The 12245-nt window shown below is 36.7% G+C and overlaps 1 long non-coding RNA gene across 1 annotated transcript in view; it reads left to right on the forward strand.

The window, feature by feature from the left end:
- The window catches only part of LOC131701732 (uncharacterized), a 52462-nt gene extending 43378 nt beyond the window's left edge, over positions 1–9084 (forward strand). The window contains exons 2-3 of the long non-coding RNA XR_009308976.1: positions 7566–7698; positions 8906–9084. This is a non-coding gene — a long non-coding RNA (uncharacterized LOC131701732). The remainder of the gene's footprint in view (positions 1–7565; positions 7699–8905) is intronic.
- The last annotated feature ends 3161 nt before the right edge of the window (positions 9085–12245 follow it).

Below are 12245 nucleotides of genomic sequence, written 5' to 3' on the forward strand. Positions count from 1 at the left end.
ACTTACTGCAGATGGACCAATTTGTTTCAGAATCACGGAACAAAGTTTAACTGTACACAGTGAGAAGAGATATATAAGTTTTGGTTGCTTTTAATATCTGGGGAAACAATACAGTATATAATTGTGCACACACCATAGCCATGTATGGCAAGTATTTCAAGGAATACTATTTTAAGTGATAGTAAAGGTCTAAATGTGTCCTAAAGTCTGTCAAACCGCAGTCTGAGATTGCAAACGTTTTTCATTTGGCTTTAACAATGTGCTTCTTTCCTATTTGGTACTAACTTTTTGCCAATTTTGGTAGCTATATTTTAAAATGCTAACCATCCCATTAATATAACAATGTATATTTAAATGTGTCTGACAGTGTTCCTATTTAGATCTGCACGACTATTGATATTGTTCAACTATTTTAAACTAGGTTTGGAAGATGCTGTGCTTAAAAACAGTGGGGTCAATGTCCCTGCCCAGGACATCAAAATGTCCCTGTTTCCTTGAGTAACTCTATCTACTGGATCACAATGGAAAAGAGATAATGTAAAGCACCTATGTTGCATGCTGCCTCTGTGCCACTGATATCTAGATTAGTACTATATAGGACAAATGGCCTTATTGGTACCTGTCCTGCAGTGCTGAGCTGGGCGAAGTAGTAAGCACATATATGTCTCCCAACTGATCCATGAGCGAGAGAGTTGCAACGTAGAGTTCAAGAATACACTGTTAATTTAACACATGCCTGAGTTGCACAATGTTTCTGTGCCGGGGATCCACAAAAAACATTTATAAAAGTTATAATTTCTAAAAACATACTCATTTAAAAAAAAAATAATAATAATCATTTTTAAGCTTGGGGATAACGTATACATACTCAGAACCCCACCAAGCGACGGACACCATAAACTAGTTTAGCAATTGGGGTCAACTAATTACGAAAACTAGACACCCTGTTAATTCCAAGATGCCTACCTTAAATAATTGGAACAGTGGTTTCCTCTCCACACCCCTCAGGTTATTATTTTTTTTTAAAACGGTACAAAATAAGATGTGAGGTAAAGATCATCATGCTGCATGTGCATCAGCATGTGTGGACTGCCGTTTTAATTTATTTACATATGCTAGATTAAATTATAATGGTAACCATCTGCACCAGGACTACAACTGCTCCCTGGAGTTTTAAAAACATTTAACCGATGTACTTCTGAACCTAATTAAGTGAAACAATTAATATTGTTGAAAATAATTTGTTTTTGATGCCTCTATGTGATTCCATATATCACTCTGGGAACCCAGACCTAATATATTAGCTTGTATAAGCATGTATCCTTTAATAAAATCAGAAGGACTTTGAGTGCAGTAATGCTAAAATACTGTACAATTGGTATGTTTCGCCTTGCTTGAAAAGGTTAAATTCATTGCTTTTGGCCTTAGCTATATTAAGTTCCAGCAATGTTCAGGTCAAGGAAAGTGTTTTGACGTCTCTACTGTACTCTCAAAAACAATTTCTGACCTCTCTTGGCTGGATAGGGGCATTGCAGTCTTGGCCCAAATGTTAGGTAAATGTTTTGATATTCAGTTAGTACTGCCACATAATCATAATCTTTCACTGTGCTTTATAAGACTTTGCTATGGTAAACTTGTATAAGGGAGGTCATATGAAAGATAAAAAGGTTTTAAGGAAAGCCAACAAACCTCCAGTACTACAATAAACACACTCGTTTCCTGGCTATGGAAGAGTAATTGTCCTTGGTAACACAAGAGACCTTCCTACATATTATAGACATGTGCAAGATGGACGGTCTTGGCAAAAACCATAGGAGGGAGCCCATGTTGCTTCTAATGATGACTTTTATTGGCAGAGCTGTGTGCTGCATACTGAATAAGAGAAACTAAACTATAGTGTGCTAATAAAAACACTGGTGAGTAAGAACACCACTGCATCAGCTCTATCTAACTAACGTGTTTGTACTCAAACAGGAAAACACATGCACAACAATTATACAACTTCATACCTGTCACTGCCATTGAACCCAAACCAAAAAGGTGGGATTTAGGTTGTTTGGGCAGTCTGTTAAAAACAGATGATGAATCAAACTATCCAACGTTCATTCTCTTGTGCCTCAGCCAGTTATGCGCAGAGCAGACCCGTTCATATCCGATAACCCAAACTGTTCTGCTTCATTGAAGTGATTGGATAGTATAATGTAGTTCAAATATTTAAAAATGATTAAATTGCTCAGCTGTATGCTTGACAGTAAGAAGCTTTGTATGACATTATTCCTTACAATGATATTAACACTAAGGTACAAAAAAAGTAGCATTGGACATAGTTTCTGCTTGGTTATTCATTTTCATAGCTCCTCAAAATTTACCTCTTACTCTCATATGTAAAGAGGGGCTTTGCCGCACACTTCCGCAGCCTTGAATTACGTATACAAAGTTTGTGTGCTGCTTTATGGCAGCACCTGTCTGGGATGAGACTGAATCCATCTATCTCTGTCATAAAATACCATGCCAGTGCTGCACTCTTAATTATGCTGCTAATTAATGGCACACATTAAAAGCCTTTCCACTCCATCCCCCATTGCTCTTTAATGCCAGTTGTGAGTTATTTGTCAATAGGTTATTCATTTCTGTGAATTTCTAGCATTAGGAGTTTATTTTGAAATTACAGCAGAAACTAATGCTTATTTAATGACACTGCAAGTACAATTTACAGTGTTATGAAACTGGGAAGAAAGACATCGCCATAGTTACCACCTATAATCAGTCCTCAGGACCTTTCAATAAGCTTCTGCCTGAGTCATTTACTGTTCAACCAAGACCTGGATAACTAAAGATTACTGGGGCACAGAAGACTGTTAGCAGTTCACACTTGTCTTGTTAAGAATCTAACATTCAAAGTATTATATCAAGGTATGTACTTTACCTGTATACGGATGCATACAAGCCTTACAACTGGGGTTTTACAGAAATCCTACCCCTTGCTGACTAATATCTGGGGATCCCTGTAAAAGTCACATATCATCTACAGGACAGTTGCTGAAATGGACAGCAGTGTTCTTTATGGGACCTATTTCTCAGAAAAGAAAGAATACAACGACCTAACGACAAACTTAAAGGTCAAGGTCAATTTCAACTGAAACTGAATTAGAAGCAAGAACTCATTGAATAATGGCTGAAGAAATATCAAAATGATTGAGTAGTATGCAGAAGGCAACTCCAAGGTCAGAGCATGTAAAACCAGTGCACACTCATACAGAGTGCTCAAAATCACGTAAAAGTCACACAGTGCCTGAAAGGTTAAACTGTTTTGTATAAAGTCAAGAATGTATTGGAATACAGCTAAATGCAATCTGAAATGTTTATAGAAGGGTGCATGATACATTTGGTGAAGTCTGGTGCAAAAGCAAGGCAGTTCTTGTGTTCACTGTGTAGAGTGTCACATCATCTATAGTCTTATCTTTTATATTCCAGATAATATTAGTTTAAGTCCTGTCAACGTTGAAATTGAAAACGACGTTAATGTAAACAATAAATAGAGCTGCGGGGGTGGCAGTGGAGTAATGTGCTCTAATTATATTTGCACTAAAGCGCATGGAAACCCACTGATTCCATGAAGGTAATACTAATCATCAGCAGTTTGACACCATTATATATATATATATATATATATATATATATATATATATATATATATATATATACAAAAAAATATATTTCTGACATGGGGATGTGTTCGCTTCAAATAATGGAAATAATAGATATGATAAAAACAGAAATTTGGTTATTGGATCAAATGCTAGGCATGGTTTAAAGAGCATTCTGTCAGATATTCAATTAATCTTCCACCTTGCATTGTGCCAAGCAGATTAAGCTCTGGAAAGAATTGACAGAGTAAAGAATTGTTCAAGTCTGACAGGTAGGGAGCGAGTTTACAAGGTTAGAATGGAAAAGCTGTGAATTTCTGGAAACTAAGAATTTTGCATTTTATTTCTGAAAAGCTGTCCTTAATATATACAGACAGGCAGCTTTACCACACACACACACACAATAGTTAAGTATCAGGGCTATTTCTCTATGTAATATTTTGGGTGTTGCTCACTTCTGTTAACTGTAGCTATGCCCAATACTTCATGATTCAATTGTAGGGTTTGGAAGGATTTTTAAGAACCCTTAAGAGTTGATTATTTTTTACTTTACAGTGATTATTATAATTTTATTTAGGAAATATGCAATTGTACAGATATATTTCACTGGAGCTATAGACCATAAGAGCACTAGATATACTTTTCCAGGCATGGAGGACAAACATTAAAATAAGGGTCTGAATGTATAGTAAATGAGTGCAATTGAACACATTTGAACATGTTGTCACAGAGCTATAGTGCTGTTCTTTGACAGCCTGGTTCCCTTCCCTGGATCCTGTTCTCTCAACATCTCTAACACTCTCTCGCTGTATTCTACACTGATCTGCAAGTCCTAAAAGAATGAGGCAGTTACCCACCATAACCTATATACAACTGGCAGTTGAAACATACACTCACCAAATCACTAACTACACAGGAACTTCCCAATATCAAGCAATAGCAATGATACATCATCATTTAGCCATGTGCCAATACAAATAAAACAGATGAGAATAATGTTCCAATGTTATTTATTAGCAAATGCCCTTATCCAGGGCGACTTACAATTGTTACAAGATATCACATTATTTTTACATACAATTACCCATTTATTCAGTTGGGTTTTTACTGGCGCAATCTAGGTAAAGTACCTGCTGCTCAAGGGTACAGCAGCAGTGTCCCCCATCTGGGATTGAACCCACGACCCTCCGGTCAAGAGTCGAGAGCCCTAACCACTACTCCGCACTGAATGTGCTCTTCAATACTGAGATGCAACTCTGCAGAACCACAACTAAAGTCAATTCACTGCTAAAATAAACTAGTTATTGTAAAACTTTTTTTTTTTTTTAAATAAACACCTAGATAATCACCAACAAACTGGTAAATGTATATTCACATTCCCAACTAACCTTGGGTTATCCCCAACTAACCTCGTACTTTAACAGTAAGTCTAGGTGATTGCAGTCAAGCTCCTGTATTTCTGAAACAACTTTGATATCATTTACAGTATTTCATGAAAATCCAAGGTATGAACAGTGTGAGAGTTTTATTTTTTTAAATGTATTCATAGAATAGTGTTTTTGTTGTTAATGAGGGCATAGCACCATATCATTCAATACAAATGTAGCTGACAGTGAACCAGCGTGGTTTCACTGCTAATGCACATGGCCATAGGTAAGAAATTGTATGGTAGGTATGGCAATGTTTAGATTGGAGTTTTGAATCACAGCGCACACTGAGCACACTGCTACTATTGGGTATTACTGTCTTTACTGTGTATTTGTTCAAGGACAGACAATACAATAAAGAATCGTGAATTCTGCATCAGTTGGGGAAATACAGTATTTGCAGCTGGGAGGCAATTAGGGGAGACATCATTACGAGTGTGAATCGGAAGGTCCAAAGTAAATAACACCGGAAGTTAGAAGGGTCAAAAAACTATTTATGAATCCAAATCTTCTATAAAGGACTGGTTAAAATGTCAGCTGATTCTAACAAAGAGTAAGTGTAAAACAGATATTAAAAAAACTATTGGAAGCAAAGAAGCTTCATAAAATAAGTATTGCTAATTATATTAAATAAGTGTTGAGTGCAACAAATAGACCCCTGAAACTTAAAATAATAAGAATAGGAGAAGCGAATAACTACATGTCTGCTCAAAGTCACAATTGAGGTTCTTGACCTATTGTGTACAGAACCCTAACAACTATAGGAAATGTCCTGCTGTTGAAAGAGGTCTGCGTCACATTAACTGGCAGTGCCTCACCTGTCACAGCCCCGTTATCCTGAAATCTCCACATCGTCACTCACCTCCCTGCTGCAAGATTACTCTTGTAGGACACCCAGCTTCATGCTATATTTACATCTTAGAACAGAATCACTCAGATTCTTTGTCGTCTTCTTTTTAAACCGGATGATAAATGTTGCATGAGTATTGAGCATAACTTAATACCATCCATTATACATAAAGCATTTGTTCAACGATCATATTCAAAGAAAGAAGAAAAAAAAAACTCATCGAAACTCAACATTTAATTAGCCCCGGTAGTTTTCTTTTGTGGTATTTCCAAACATGACAGAAAACTCAGACACTTGATATCTTATTAAATAATTAACTATTATATCTGGCTTGCTGTTCTGAATAGAAATTGCAGATTAAGAGCCTGCGATCCTTATTATAAATTCTTCCGACATGATGGTTTTACAGAAGATGGCAAGATTGTTCCTACCCCTGGATCAAATTGCTAAATTATTGATGTATGTGTCTAATATGTTTAGTTTTACAAAATGTATCCTGCTATGTCCTTGTTAGCCAATGCCGATACTACCACATTCAGGATCATGATAAATACTTTATTTAACACCATGGAGATATGAAAGGCAAATAAATCAAAACTCCCTTTAATGATTAAAAAAGACCCCAAAGGCTGCAGGTTTTCTGACCTAATTTGCATTAAATCATCTGCCAATATGCAATCTTGTTTCCTGATCCTTGTCCTACACTGTCAAGCATGTTAGTTAAACGTTTCCTGCATCCTGAAGAATGGCTTTTTGTTTTCTGTAAACAGTTTTTAAATATCATAACTGGGCTTCAACAAGTGAATGATCAACTTCATTAAACAGGCTTCAAAACCAAAAATAAATATGCAAAACACAAAATGATTAGCTACTTTTGACTTATGTTCCTGTAGTAGCATCTCAAAGTCACAGTTGCAGAGGAGAATGTATGAAGAGCTTAATATATTTTTAAAAATCTAGGTGTGTGTGTCTGTGTATCAGTGTGATGGGGCACTGCTCACAATTGTTGTTTTCTGATGGCAGTACATGTTAGGCACTTGGGATTCAATTAGGCTGAAAAGGACCAGAACTGCTTTTACTTCTTGGCCATTTCCTCACTCTCTTATTTGTTTCAGCTTTAGGAGTGAAGTTCTCTATAAGCTGCAGGCTAATACCCCTTCATACAAAACATTAGTCTGCAGCTGCAACACAACAAGCATAATGAATGTGGTCTCGTTCACAAGGTAGTTAGCAGCAAAACCAAAAGAAGTTTCTACAAACTTTGATGGGCATGTTCAAAATAGCTTAAGTACCCTATTTTGAAGCAAGCACAAAGGCAAAACTAGCAAGAAACAGCATAGTTACAGGTATGAGGAGCTCAATGATTTGTTTTTATGGAACTGTTGTGTTGATTGTACTAAACGTTTGAAAAAACATGGTTATATCTGGACAAGATTAAAATAAAAATAAAACTAAAATAGGGTAGTTGATGTCACAGCCACTAAAACTAGTGTCTTACCTAAGCTATCTCCACAGTAAAACCCGTTTTAACAGTAAAAATGCATAGGGGTGCAGTAGCTCTTCTTTTTTATTTTTATAATTTTATTTTACCCCCCCATTTTTTATCCAACTATCCAATTAAATGCTATTCATTCACTGCAGCAATTCCTACAACAGCTCTGGAGAACTGAAGGTCAGTGAGTGTCCTTCGATTCCACTACAAATCAAATTGCCTCTTTACAACCCGGAGCACAAGAACAGATGTTGGTGAGCTACCAGCTCCTGGAGCACACAGGTCAGCACTGCAGGTGTCTCATCCGGCGCATGACCAATAGGTTCCACTGTAGCATGGCTAGGAGAAGCTGTCTCTGATGATTTTACATCTCTAAGTGCCGGAGCCAATGCGATGCTCCCTATTAAATCCCATGTGAAGGCAGACAACTGCACAGCCATGATGCAAACCTAGCTCCTCTGACTGGATAACCCTGCACACCACAAGGGCCTGCCTTACCACGTCAGTCACTCGGGGACCCCTTGTAGTTCTTCTTTTCAATCTTTACTGGTATTTATTTAACTTTTATTTCAATATTGTCCATTGTTTTCAAATGCAATTTTGTTTACAGAATAAGAACAATAAAAGTAGAAGCTCCCTTGCTACTACAATCTGTTTAAATTCTTTGTCCATTGGGCTTCCTTACCAATTAAATGCAGTTTTTTTGATGAACGTCAAGTTGTAACATACAGTAGCATGCTGTAAATCTGACAGGCTTTGGTTTCAAGATACTGCATGACTAAACTGAAGTCTAGTTGGAGTTTCTGCATGGTAGATTTGCTTGTATTGATCTGAGCTGAGGTGTTTCAGTTTACTTCAGTAATTGGCAAAAAACTATAGAACAGATTTTTATATTCTGCGTTTTTTTTAAACTGTGTTGGCAACTTGGCAGGAAAAGCAGCTTGGTTTTTTGAGAGAAAAATGCAGTGAATCAGACCAAGTTAAGTAGATGCTATTGAAATCTAACAAAAGTTTGATATATAGAATATTGGAAAAGGTGCTGTATGATACAAGCTTGTAGAGCACGTCAAGTTTCTTTCAAATGAAACAGCAGAACATTGCACTGCCTTTGGTCTCTTGCTCCCCAGGCACAATATTTAAATAGGCAAAGAAAAGTCACGAGTGACATTGCCACATTTGAAGCCTCAGAGCAGTTTTCAATTTACAATATAGGAATAAAGACTCTATCAAAAGATAATTAGCCGATGGCTGTGAAAAAACACTTGCAATACCAGCATTGAACATATGGTTGCTACCTTTGAGACACAAAATAGTGTGGTATCTGAACAGGCTTATTGCAGCTAGATGGGAGGTTGTTAAATAAAAAAAAAATGTATTCATTGAATACGTTAAAAGTGTATAATATATTGCTATTGACGACCGTATATATAGCGTATGGTGCAGAAATACTGTATTGTATCTTGTTCATTCTAATTATTTGTTTCTTTAGATTTAAATCATGATTGTTTGTGTCCCTGGAAGGCCCACAGACATCTTGAGATACCTTCACAATCCAAGGAAAACCAGGAGGCAACACGACTTGAATTGAAAGACATCAATTGTGTTATTTCCACATACCTGTTATGAGAATTTCTTATACTTAATAATGTGCATTTACTTATTCCTAATATACTGGCTTGCAACAATAATGCACCTAATAAATGTCTCTTGTTGCACTCCTTTAATTCTATATTTTAAAATAAAATTTTGCAAAGATAAGTCTATTTAACATTAAAACACTACATGAACTTCCACTTAAAACATACTCCTATAGCTGTCTCATGGTATCCTGCACATTTACAATACATATGCTAAATTGGATAATTTGGATCTAAACCAGTGAACTATCAAATAAGAAAATTATAAATAAAGGTGTCGGCTTTGGGAATATGGGATTCTGAGAATGGTCAGGCTACCTCATCCGGTAACTGATGACTGCAGAATATCTAAAAATATCACATAAAAATTCCAGTAAGTACTGAAAAAAAGCACATTTAGCATTGAAAGTCCTTAAGATCATCTTTGCATTTAATTTCACCCCAAAACACATTGTAATGTCTTCCTCACCAATTCAGCTCATCCTGTTGGTGTTCCAGTGGTTAAAATACTGTCTAAATAAGGACAGACTGTGCAGTTTATGTAAAAGCTAAACAAATACTCTTCATTAAAACCATCATCCTCTGCTACAGTAATTCTAGAGTTTTGCAAGTCACTGCTATTGGACAAAGGAACACTACCATTTTATAATGAGTTCTAACACACTGTATGTATGCTTACGTTTGTACATGTGATGCTATCATATGTACAAACGTAAGCAAACTGTTTCATGACTCATCACATGGAAGGGCCACCTGGTTAAATATAGGAAGGCTCTGGCGTTGGCTAGATCATCATATTTAATTGAAACAAATAAAGATAATAATAGATTTATTTTTGCTACCCTAGATACATTAATTAATCCTTCCCCTAATAGTCCTACCCTTGAGATTGGCTCCTCTCACAGCAAATAAAATATTAGACATCGGAAATGAGATTCCACAGACACCTTCTATTAAGGAGGACTCCAGCACAATTTTACCAACTACACCTATTAAGGCTACTATGGGGGCTTTTTCTTTGGTTACCATACAGGAACTGACAGAGCTAGTTCGACATATGAGAGCTACTACATGCTCTCTTGATCCTATTCCTACAAAACTATTTATTGGTGTTATTAATACCCACATTTAAAAAAATTATAAATGTTTCACTTTCCTTCGGTGTAGTTCCTATGCTTAAGAAACACAATTTGGACCCTAAAGTCCTCAATAACTATAGGACAATCTCCAACCTACCATTCTTAGATAAGCTTCTAGAGAGAGTTGTTGCAATTCAATTACAAACACTTCTAACTCTTAATGGTATATTCAAGAAGTTTGTCTGGTTTTCGTGCTGCACATAGCACCGAGACGGCCATTGTCAGAGTTGTGAACGGTCTGCTGATAAGCTCTGACTCGGGCTTTCCATCAGTATTAATTCTTCTTGATCTAAGTGCTGCCTTTGATACTGTAGACCATTCCATCCTACTGAATCGTCTTGAAAGCACAGTAGGACTGTCTGGCCTTGTCCTATCCTGGTTTAAATCTTATCTTTCTGATAGGTTTCAGTTTGTCTCTATTGAGGAGGTAAAATCGACATTATCGGAAGTTGTCTGTGGTGTTCCACAGGGCTCCATTCTAGGTCCCTTGCTGTTTTCATTATATATGCTACCGTTAGGTGACATTATCCGGAGACACGGAGTGAACTTCCATGGCTGATGATACCTCTCTGGTTCAGTTCCGGTTCAGGAAAAAAAAAACAACACCAAAAACATCTGAACCAGTTCAAACTGGTTCACATACATATGGTTATTGTTTTGTAAAAAGTAAAGAGTTAACTCTTAACTTTACAAAACAATAAACACAACTAAGGAAAGAAAATCACACTTGTTCCTCCAGGATCACCTCCGTCATGTTTGTTCTTTGTGGTGACAGCACAAACTTGAGACTAGAAAAAGCCCTTTCAGATGTAACTGATGGAACAGCCTCCGCGATCTCATTCATTGGTTTAGCATTCCTGAAAGCACAACGACTTTTTTCAATAAACATGAATAAAATCTTGAAGACTAAAATATTCAAGTTTTATTTGTTTATCCTTTGTATTATATTTGCTTTACTTTCCACCAGAATAGAAGTCAGACAACTTTTCTGAGACACACAGCATACAATAGCACCTTCACATTTACATGGTTGCAATGTTTTGTTCCCTAGCTCATGTTGTGGCTATTGTAATGCAGAGACAGTGATTGTGTGCACAATGTTCTGTATTCAATAGAGCTGGGGCTGTGTTTCAGAGGATACACTTATTGGTTTTATATAACTTGCATTGTCTCTCAAGCCAGTGGTTTTCATTGGAGCGGGAATCCCAGACCAACGATTTGACACTGCTGTATCACTTGCCAGCTTTGCTTGAAAAACTAGAATAAAAGCATTTTTGAATTCATAAACAATGCCAGCCTGTTGTATTCCTGTTTTCTGTGACTTGAAGAAAATAGGACTGGCTAATATGACATACAGAACATATTCAATGCTGGGTCATTTCAAATGCATGTATATGATTCTGTTATTACTATGACTGTTTGTTTCTCTTGAACATACATTTCTATTTTAGAATTGAGAAATATTAAAATCCATTCTCACACTGCAGAAGCATTACATGTCTCTAATTACTGTGTATTTACATAGTAGTTACTTGGTAAAACAGGTGTACTTAATAATGTAATTGCTCACTGACACTGAACATGCATTATTCACAAAAGCAATTCAGCAACACAAAGGCAAAATAACGTCTTAATATTGTATGTGCACTGACATGCCAAAAAAGTGGAGAATGTAAGTAGAAAATACCCTCTTAAATGTATAGGGTCAATTCACATGTTCAGTTACAGCACTGTATCTACTCCAGTAGACCTAGGTAAGCTATGTAGGAGCTGCAACTATTTAGCAAGTTATGGGAAAGCATTTTCAGAAAACCAAGCATTGACAAATGTATACATCTCATGGGTGTTCCTGGGGTGGAAAGGCTTGCAGGAGACCACCACAGGAGTATAATTCTGGACATAGGGGGGTCGTAACAGAACATACCACTTGAAGTGTTCAACAAAGGACATGTAACACTGTCCCAACACACAGAAAACTTCAACTCTGGACAAGACACACCTCATTTCCGCTCAAACAATTTCCACGGGACCTACGCATTATGGGCTATGAAAG

The sequence above is a fragment of the Acipenser ruthenus genome, chromosome 26 (assembly GCF_902713425.1).
Source record: "Acipenser ruthenus chromosome 26, fAciRut3.2 maternal haplotype, whole genome shotgun sequence".
Lineage (NCBI taxonomy): Eukaryota > Metazoa > Chordata > Actinopteri > Acipenseriformes > Acipenseridae > Acipenser > Acipenser ruthenus.